This window comes from Macrobrachium rosenbergii, chromosome 4, assembly GCF_040412425.1.
Source record: "Macrobrachium rosenbergii isolate ZJJX-2024 chromosome 4, ASM4041242v1, whole genome shotgun sequence".
NCBI classification, from domain to species: Eukaryota; Metazoa; Arthropoda; class Malacostraca; order Decapoda; family Palaemonidae; genus Macrobrachium; species Macrobrachium rosenbergii.
The window spans coordinates 1,056,246-1,067,500 of NC_089744.1; the positions used below are offsets into that span (position 1 = coordinate 1,056,246).

General features: G+C 36.3%; 1 protein-coding gene across 5 annotated transcripts in view; it reads left to right on the forward strand.

The window, feature by feature from the left end:
• Window positions 1–10,497: 10,497 nt before the first annotated feature.
• LOC136829404 (interference hedgehog-like) overlaps window positions 10,498–11,255 on the forward strand; it is a 291,106-nt gene continuing 290,348 nt past the window's right edge. For 3 of the 5 annotated variants that reach the window (XR_010850374.1, XM_067087944.1, XM_067087934.1), the window contains exon 1: window positions 10,503–11,080. The gene's annotated coding sequence lies outside the window, so the exon portion shown is untranslated. Of the gene's footprint in view, window positions 11,081–11,255 lie in introns of all 5 variants that reach the window. The other 2 variants (XM_067087926.1, XM_067087955.1) reach the window with 1 other exon arrangement.

An 11,255-nucleotide genomic window follows, 5' to 3' on the forward strand; every position in this document is an offset into this window, starting at 1 on the left:
TGCTGGTCTTCTTAAATTAAAACATACGGGCTTGGAAGCGTTGATCCATTGATAAAAGATCCCTGACGCAAAAAGACTGGAATCACTCGATGTCCGAAAGCGTCAAAATTCGTGACTAATCGGAAGGATGACGTAATTTTAATGCGGGAGATTACTTTGTGGCTCTTCCCCTTTTTCAGTTCAGTTGCTGGTCTCCGTAAATTAAAACGTATGGTTGGAGGCGTTGATCCATTAATAAAAGATCCCTGACGCAAAAAGACTGGAATTTGTCCGAAAGCGTCAGTTAATCGGATTTTAATGCGGGAGATTACTTTGCTTCCTTTTTTTAATTCAGGTCTTCTTAAATTAAAACATATGGGCTTGGAAGCGTTGATCCATTAATAAAAGATCCCTGACGCAAAAGGACTGGAATCACTCGATGTCGTACAATAAAGCCGTTCTAAAACTATGGACATCAGGCGACAGTCGCTCTATGAATCGTAAAATAAGATCCCGATTTTTAATTATTAGGCTTGCGGCTAAAAATCTGGTTAAGGCATTGAAGAAGGTTGTGCTAACTTAAAATCTACTTCTTTATGGAAAAAATATGCAGATTAAAAATAGGAAAAGAGGATGCTCATCCTCGTTCAAAAGCCATGATACACATCACTTGTAAGCAGTGAGCATAACAGGAAGTGTTTCTCTTTATATGGGGAAGAATACATGAATTGATAATAACTATTAAGGCAAAGTCGCAATGAACTGTAGCCCACTTCTTGGAACACCGTGATGGTAGTACTCAAGGAGGTTAGTACCGTATGTCGGAACAATTTTCTTGTGACTCATTCCAAAGAATCAATCATTTCCTCTGAGGTTAAAGCCATTAATTATATCCAGAAAAATTGTTCACTGACAAACAGAACATTTTTTTGCTTAACTGTGTAATAAATCGTAGATTTTTAGTAAGTCAAAACTTATGTACTACTAATTCTTCTTAGGATTCACTTCAGATAATCGTCAAGACGTAGGCATTGTATCAATGCTATGTCACCACTTAAAATGGTATCTTTAGGTAATTGTACTTATTATTTAGGGATATTATTGTTGAAAATGTTGGTACTGTCTCAAGTGATGACTTTCTGAAAATATTTGACTTTACCAGTAATTGATAGACTTCTGTTGGTTTACTATCCATGTTATACTGATATTCTTTGGGAAAATTTCGTAAATAATGCAGTTCACAATGACATGAGTATGTTTATTACTGCTGTATTTATTAACGAACATGGGTTCTGCTAATTGTATTCTTTCCTGTTTTGCAGGAAAACCACCCATTAATAACCAAAGACTGAGACTGTATATTCTTTTGTTTATTATTCAGTTTTATCTAGTTACACCTCTTTTTCATCACTGGAGTACTGTCTTGTAGAATTCGTGTAATTCAGGCAGAAAAGTTATATTTCATCCTCTTTATAGCTGAAATACAACAAAGCCAGTTGTCTGTGACTGAGAAGGAACTCTTTAAAAAATGAGGTTGTGAAAAGGGAAAACTGAATTAGTGGAAGAGAGTGGGCAGACCCACTCGTGCTGTTTATTACTACTTGAGATTTTCGTCTTTTGCAACTTGTTCTTTGTTGTCCTCTATATATCTTCTTGCTTTTTTCGTTGTTATTCTCTGATTGCTTGAAACCCGTGCTAGATTTTAAATTTGTATATACGTATGTGTTCATGGCCCGAAGAGTTCTTATAAATAGGTAATCAATTTAACTCATTATAGATCTTGGCAGTTCAGGTGAAGTTACTTACAAATCTGCATGTTGACTTTTATGTTGCAGTCTAAGCAAATAGGCATTTACTTACACACAACAATATCAAGCATATATTTAAGTGACAAGGAAAGATAGTATTGTATTGGGGACATCTAGGATAATGCCTTGAAATTAATGTCTTAAGTTTTGATTAATAAGACTTCAGATCACGATTCCAAGTAACTATATGCTTGTTGTGTTCACCTTGTCTTTCCTCTAGACCACTGTCTCTCAGCTGGTGGTACAGGGACCTCTGGTGGTCCACGATAACTTTTCAGGTGATGTAACTTAAAGCTTCTATATAAATTAGTTGAAAGTTTGTTACTCAATGCACGAGAAAGCCTTTAAAATTGCAAAACAAGGATTACAGTATCATTTATTACAATGCTCTTGGTGGATTTGATTACGTCACTAGTCACTAAGTTGGGTCAATATCATTTGCATTTAAATGGCTATTAAAAGATGTAAATCTATCGTCCATCACTTAAAACTTAAGATGTATAAATGAATCTTTTTCTCAAACTAAAATAGACATTCCAAGATATTTGTATCTTCTAGTGTTTTAATAATAGGACATTATTTCAAGTTTGTGATGCACAACAAAACTGTAAAATTCATTAAAAGTGTTTATGTGTTTGTTTATTTGTGTGCTTTATATTAACAGCATCTTCGTATTTCAAAGTTCAGGAACACCAAAAAGTTTTGCAAGGAAGTAACAGTAAGAACTACTACTACTACGCAGCTAAAACTACCAAATCTATCTCATCCAGATATGAAGACTGAGTACTTGGTAGTGGTCGTGTGTAGAGAATTCACCTTAGTAGAATGTGAAATTAAAGTCTACAGACACTTGTAACGTCTTTAGACATTAATAAGGTGTAATAATTCCTTCGTATAGGCATTACTGCACAAACGTTTAAAAATAATGCACCAGAAAGTACCGAAATTGCAACGAAAATTATGCAGTTTGGGTTTATTTTATTCTATCAAAGATTACATCCGTGAACTCATAATATTATTACTTTATTTCAAATGGATCCATCATATTATTTACGTTACCTGAATGCGCTAATCTTACATAGATCGAAAGTTTTGTGTCGACAGAATTTTCTGCAGGGATTTTGCCAACAAAACCTCCTATCTAGTCAGTTTAGAGATCAAAAATAGTAAACGAGACTGTAATGAGTTATGTGGCGAGAAATGAGTGATGTGAAGAATTTATGCGGTGGTTCTAATTTGAAATGGTATTGCTATTTCTTTTGTTGCATATCTTTTGATATCGAGGGATGCACTGTACGTTGCACTTTTGGTTGATTAGAATTCTGAAACTAAGAAATTTGCTTACAGTAACATAATTAAAACTTGAAATTTCTGAAAAGGACGTTCTTCGGCGACGCTGAAGCGCCCTCCATTTACTCATCTTCTAGACATGAGGTTGAATACAATATCCAAAGAATACATGGCAACTCATGCTTAGACGTGCTGACGTCACCAGGGAGAGAAAGCTCCGTTTTCTGTAATGTTTAAGTTTTGATGGGGACCTTAACTTACAATAGGATCACATTTCATTTGTCTTAGACATTACCCAAAGCCATGCATTATCATCATCTTAAGGAAATAGGCAGGTAGGAAAAAAATACAATAGACATTTGTCAGATCAAATCTTACCAGTGCTGAAGTCGATACAAAGAAGAAAAAGCTCTTCAAATATAAAATATCATATGCATTATGTACAAAGAGAAAGAGAAAATCTGTTAGTTTGTGCACTTGGATTGGCTCACAGCGGCATGTGTTGTCAGTGCATGAGAAAGAATGAATGTTAGTGTGGTATGTGTGTGTGTGTAAGAACACAACATTGAGAGAGAGAGAGAGATTATTTTACAAGCTTCTTTGGTTTCTTACTATACTTAAAACATCCTCTGGCAACGAAACAAAGTTAGCAGTGTCTCTGGCTTGCGTGTGGTACTGTCTCCTACCTGACGACATGCACACAACGGGACGTTTTTTCGACTCTTCAGTGAACAGACATGTTGTGAGCGTGTCACGGGCCACCGTCCTGTTAAAATCGTTCTCGCAAACTTAGGTAATTGTACTGATTTTTAATCCAGTTTGATCGAAGCCCATCTTTGTCTTGCATTGATATGTATCATGTCACGTAGTAACACTGCATTCGTAGGCTCGATCAAATTGCGATTTTAGTGATTTGTAACAAATTTAACGTAACTTTTTGTGTCTTGATTACCACCCCACGAATTCCATTATTCGTTTTTTGTTTCTTGTTCAGTGTTCTTGATTGTAAACCCAGCTATAAGTTGGAGAAACGTAAAATCATTGTAAATTTGCATGTAATTTTCCCTATTAACATAGTATTAAAGAGCTTGGGTGTGTTTTTTGTGAAGTTTATTTTTTTAATAGAATTATAAAATGTTCTTGCATTTGGTGTAATCACCACCCTATAGTGCTGGTTCGAAGCCATAGTCAGCGGACTTCGTTCTGGGCACGAACCGGTATAAAAATCAAGGAAAATTCTCGACATTTTGCGTTGTTATGTTTCAGTTTAGTTGAACTTTGTACTTCTTCAGATTGCAGCAACAAACAGTTCATTAACTTTGCATGGCACAGTAGCTAGTCACTGCCGTAATTAACTTGTAGACTTCTCACTCTTTTTTCTGGATAGACTTATCACACAAGTTTCCATCGGAGAGAGAAATAAGCGAAGAAATTTTCACCTTCCGTGGCACGATTCAAACGAACTCAAAAGAGGAAGGTTCTGACAAAGATGAACTTTGGGACTACTTCCAGCTCTGATACAGGCTTGTTGTGTGTGTATATATATATATATATATATATATATATATATATATATATATATATATATATATATATAAGCCTATATCAGAGCAGGTGAATTATGTACATTATACATTTATATACACATACTATCTTAGTTTATTTATGAATTTGTACGCTCAGTATAATATTTCTTTTTCTTACATTGATGTATATGTTCATTGATATAATGTATGGTCGTTATTTTTATTTAAATACTGTATGTGCACACATACATTATGCTTTATGATTCACTTACAAACAAACGTCAGAATTTTAAATGTGTGCATCGCACGCGGGGCGACCTCACATTTGAGAGTGTAAAAATACTATGCAAACTCAAAAAAAAAAAAAAAAAAAAAAAAAAAAAAAAGCTGAGAAAGATTTATTCACGAGTTCTCGCCGATAGACTTCATTCCCCATGATTTGTTTGAACCCTTCCGCGTCAGCGTAGGACGAGCGGACCAAGTCTTGGTACACCATCAATTAGGAGAATTTCCCATTCACGCGTCATTTCAGCAATCGACACAGTGGCGTCGTCGCCGGCCGAGGACTGAAGACTGTCATTTCTCCGAGACACGCCACACGATTTCTTCCTCGCGATTCCGAAATCAACGGCGCTCGGTCGATGTAGGTATAGTGCTCCCATGATCTTTTAGTAGCGAATGAACTGATTTAGCATCAGTCGGGTAAAATAAAACGATGGGTTAAATCTCTCTTTTAAATAGAAGAGAGAGAGAGAGGTGGAAGTAAAAAAAAAAAAAAAACTTGAGTGAGATATTCAAAGGTGACAGCTGATAAAATATTAGTAATAGTAAATTTTCCATTTCCCCTTCTCTTTTTATAAACACTTTCCCCTTTTCATTAAACTGCCCCTGTGAGACGTGAATATTTTAGGGGTATGTTCTGATGAGTGGTGCCATCGCTAATTAAAGATCTCCATATTTTATATACATTTGTTGCTGAATTCAAGGTGGCCACCGAATTTTGGGTAATATTTGTATTTTTCCAGTGTTCGTCTCTGTACAAGGTGCCTGTATAAATAAGTAGTTTGCAATATTAGTTTATTAATGCCATCTCTAAATATATTAAACTCACTCTCTTCAGTTAATGGGATTTGTTTGGTCTTCTCTATTAGTATTCTAAAAGAAATATACTTTACCATTTGCCACTAAGACTACAACCTGTGGCTGGAAAATGTTAAGTCTTTTCTCAGCCCATTCAACATGGGAATTAACAAAGTGTATAAAATACGTAGAATTGAAATGAAAGCGGGGACCTGTTCACGTCCTCCCTTTCCAGAAGCCTGGGAGAGACAGGGTATCTTTCTCTGGCCAGTGTTCCTTCCACTCATGTCAAATGGGATGTTTATTTTTGTATGAATGTCATTTGATGTCACCTTTGCCAACAACATTCCTGCACGTGTTTGAATAACTTTGAATGATGTTATTATAGCAACTCCGAAATTGGGTCCCAGCCTCAAAACTGGCTTATGATAGGTGAAATTGCACCTGCTTCCAGAAGTGCCAAAATGATTCGAATCCCAGCCTGAAACTCCACTTGGCCAAATATTAGGTCAGTTTTATTTTTGAGGGGTCTGGTCTTTCCATTTTACGTAAAGGCCCATTATTTCTCTCTCTCTCTCTCTCTCTCTCTCTCTCTCTCTCTCTCTCTCTCTCTCTCTCTCTCTCTCTCTCTCTCTAATCAGTCTATGTGGTTTTAAGCCCAAAATTAGTTGCCAATGTCAAAACTGGGTGCCATTTTCGATTCTCTCTCTCTCTCTCTCTCTCTCTCTCTCTCTCTCTCTCTCTCTCTCTCTCTCTCTCTCTCTCTCATTAAAATAGGAGAATGTTATTGTTCCATTTAATGATTTTTTGGGAAGGGATGGATTGGCGTGGGATTTGAACGGAATCTTCCTGAGATGTATATTACAGGATACGCGATCGGCTGAACGCGTTGTTGAAAGCCGATGACTCCTGGGAGGTGAGAGTCTAGTTGGGCAATATCCTATTTTTTTTTTTTTTTTTTTTTACCTATAAAATCTCTTCTTTTATTTTGAGTTTAAACCAGGGTGATAGTAGACTAAACCTCTCAGCCATCAAGGTTTAAAGGTTAGTTTTGACTGTGGTGTGCATATTCCTGTTGAATTCATGTTTTGTACGTAGAATCAAAATCAACCTATCATTAAAATGAAGCTCAGTAATAATAATGATATTAATGAAAATAAGTTTGCAATAACGGATCATTTAAATTCATTCCAAAGAGCAAGAAAGTCATTAGAAAATGTAGTACCATAAGACATACATTCAAAAACAAAAGAGTTTATCCTTATAAAATCCCATTTGAAATGGGTGGAAGGCCCTTTGGCTAAAAGGAGTACCCTCTCTCTTCCTGGCTTCTACAGGAAGGACGTAAGCAGGTCCCCTTGCAAAACCAGAACTCTTGGAGTACAAAATTAAGTCCGCAAAGAAGCCCACTTCATGAACTAGGGCCTTTGGGCTTTTCTGGGAAGCACCGGTGGGACCCCAGCAACATTATATAATCCCCGGAGGGTTGCTCTTATTAATGAAATTGATTTGATTCAGTTTTGGTAAAAGACACAAAACAAAGTTCCTGCTTCCTAAAGCTCCTCGAAGACACGGAATCCGTCCTTGGCTCTGGAGACTTAGAATTGACTCCAGTGTAGCTTCAGTGTCTTCAAGGAGCTCTAGAAAGTCGAATCTGTGTTGTGCCATTGTTCAAAACTAAGTCAAATCAACTTGAATAACAGAGGTTATCCTCCTGGGATTCCCGGGGGGGATCTTTGGTTCCCTTTGGGCCAAAAAGTGGGTCAATTTTATTTTTGAGGGAGGATGGATTTTTCTTTTACCTTAATGATTTTCTCTCTCTCTCTCTCTCTCTCTCTCTCTCTCTCTCTCTCTCTCTCTCTCTCTCTCTCTCTCTCTCTCTCTTTCTGTAGTATCACTATTCACAAAGGTGCCAATTGATAATCTGCTAGAGTTTTTATCGGAATTATTAGAGGACACGCAGCTGGATATCTCATTTTATAAAAGCACTTTAATTGAACTGATTAAATTATGTGTGATAGAATGTAAATTTAAATTTAACGGTAAATTTTACTCACAAAATTTTAGTATGGCAATGGGAAAACCCTTTATCCCGAGTGTTAAGTAACTTATATATGGAGTTTTTTGAAAAGACAATATTAAACAACATAATTCCACGCAAAGTAACATGGTTTAGGTATGTTGACGACATAATTTGTGTGTGGCCAGGGAACGGAGATGTAAATAACTTTTTTGCCAAGTTAAATCATTTAGTACCATCAGTTAAATTCACTATGGAAATAGATTAATGATGGGTGCTTACCCTTCTTGGATGTCCTCATACGAAGAAATAGTAATGGGTTTAAATATAGTGTGTATAGAAAACCTACTAATATTTCTTCTTATGTGCATTTCTATTCCGGACAAAGCAATAAGGTTAAGAAATCAGTGGTTTCATCTATGTTTTTAAGAGCAATACGTGTATGTAACCCTGAATATATTGATGAGGAAATAGATAAGATTAGGAATACAGGCAAGAAATTGAAATATCCTGACAGTGTATTAAACAGTGCATTAGAAGCGGCAAAAAAGACTATGTATCAAAACCAAAAAGAACCTTACAACACAAAAAATTTGCTTGTACTGCCTTATTATAATAATATGAAAGATATCCCCCATCTTCTTAAGGAATTTTGGTGTTAATGTCGTATTTAAGAACAATAAAATAATGAAACTTGTACTTATCAAGAACTCTCCCGACAATACTAAAGGGTGTGTATATAAAATTCCATGAAAGTCTTGTGACAACTTTTATATTGGCTAAACAGGTAAAGCACTGGAAAAGAGAATAGAACAGCATAAAAAATGTGTGAGAATATGCACAGGGGAACAGTGGTATTTTTGTACATGTTAGTGAGAACAATCATGCTATCAACTGGGAAGGGGCAAAAAGGATTGTATATTCTAATAACGCACTGGAAAGGAATATAGTTGAATCTAACTTTATAAAAGAAAGTTACAGCCATAATATGAATATCAGTCAAGGGATGTATAAACTTGATCCTCTAATATCAAAAGAAATTTGTAAATTGTTTAAATTTTAAGGTAGGCAGTAGAGATGCATGGAAATAAGATCATCATATTTGTAAACACAGTACGGCGGCAGCAGTGCTAATGAGTTTTCCAACCCTGCCTCCCTGACACCTGTCAGATGTGGATCTGTACGATTATCAGTATTGTCCCCTGAGAGTGTATTGTGATTTTTAGCCAAATGAGTTTTGAAGGCCACTCCTACCTTGACACCTTCCTGTGGGTGGATCTGTAGTCACGAACGGTTGTGTATGTTCGTCAGCACTGTTTCTGCAGTACATATATTTGTGACTTCTAATACTATGTATCAGTCCTTCGTCAATGGCTTGGAAATTAAATCGAAAACGGCCAGGACCTACAGTACATCCCGTCTCTTATTTTTCACCTGTGGTATTGTGTGATAAATGATTCACATACAAAAAGTTATTATAATCGTATATATATATGTATGTGTGTGTACGTGTGTATGTGGCTGTTTGTGTGTGTTTTATATACAGGTATGTTTATATGTGTGTGCTTGTAAATGATTGATTTATATATACTGAAAATAACATATTCTGAAGGAATCTAAGATTGCTAAATTTTTACTTGAAATTTCCTTACAAAAGTATGTACCTTTATCCCATCAGTATCTTACAGACAATTGGAAGGTAATCCGTTTTAGGATTAAAAAGTATAGTTTTAGAAAAGTTATAGAAGGACACTGACTTGATTTCAGTATATCTTTTTAATAAAAACTAGCCAGGCTTCCATGTCTTATGTTTAATTGCCCAGTTATACCTCAATTTCAAGGTTTTAATGAGTATACTTAAATATATACATTTCTTGGGGCGTCTCTTCCACGGAATAATGTATGGTAGATGCGGAACGAAAGCTAGACATTGGAGATATCTCCTATTTGACATTGCAGTTTTCAATATGTTAGCAAAAATTCATTGTGGTCTTTCATGTAAAGGTTTGAGCATTGCCGAAAATAACCGATGATTTGTGTTATTATTCAGTTCACTTGCATCGTTGTTATGATTGGCAGCCGTAGTATTGGTTCACGTGATTCCAGGCATATCTATTTTCTCCACAACAATTCAATGATGTTTTTGAAGATGAAACTTTTATGTGCCGGAGAGTTGGCCGGTCCTAAAGCGGCGAGTCGTGTCTGTAGTGGTCTCGTGGTACTTCATTTGCATTCTTGAACGTATAGTGCGGTCATGAGGCAACGCGAGATCGCTGTAGGACAACTCTCGTGGCTCAAAACATTGTCCTCTTCATGTTTTCCAAAATATATTTTTGCTTTTATTTGAAGTTTTCTCTAACAATCTACCAGTGATGAAATTGAAGAAAAGGATTGGAACCCATAGCAACGAACGTCATTAAAGTTATACTTTCATAGAAATAATATTTCTTGTTTTTAAATCATTGTCATTGTTAATATTGTTTACAGTACTTTTACTCTGCAAAACAGGCATTTTTCTATTTACGACGATACTACTTCGCGAAGCGCATGTAAACGCGCAGACGGTGCCATTTAGCAAGGCGATGGCGCTGTCTGACGCACGATACGTGATGTTTGTCTGATATTTTTACATTATTGGGTGTATATCGTAAACGATAACGATCAGCGGCTGTGGAAATCTATGTGGCATTTATCTCGATTAATCACCACGCACGTTATTGACTTTTATTATTGTTTATCCAGACGGGCTGTGTACGAGAACAACTTCACGTAAGACATTCAGAAATATTTCTTCGAGATGAAGTTTGCTATCAGCAGTGGACGAGAGTGAGTTGCGGCCTGTGGCTTGTGGAAAACTATGAAACGTTGTCATGATTCGTCATATTCTGTCAGTTGCTAACAAAGAAATGATTGGTAGTTGGTCTCTCTGAGACGTCTTTAGTCTATTCAAATAATATGCTCTTGCCGAAAGCCGTAACATTTTCATAAATAAGCCCAAAACAGTGGAAGAAGTTGCGGGTTGACCCTCATAAGCAGGAACTTGTTGAAATGAACCCAGGAATGAAGAAGTAAGGCACGTTTCGTCTTTGCGTTTCTCAGCTATTTTTAACAGTAACCCCAGGTGAATAGCAATTTTACGTACCAACTGACAAAGTGACGTCTTGTCTTTGTTTTTCGTTAAGATTTGAACTGTTGGACCAAAAAGCCTTCGAGGGCAGGCTATATAAGGAAAGAGGGGCCAGGAGTCATCGCTATCTTATCCTGAAAGAGCATCACTAAAAACCATTCACTGCTGTCTATAATATTTCGTATGTGGTGTCCTGTCTTACGCTTCCCGGTTACGTCAGTGTTTAGCTTCTTCTAAAGGCATTTTAATGGTAAGTTACAAGAAAAGTTATTGTTAGTTGTTCGGAAAGACAGCTGTTGATATATACTTGTCTTTTAATTACTAGTTCATGAATTCTCTCACTGTACTACTGATTTATGGATAAGTGGACGTCGCTGCAAATTTGTACACAGGCTATATTTGGAGACAGGTCCATGTTTTTTGGT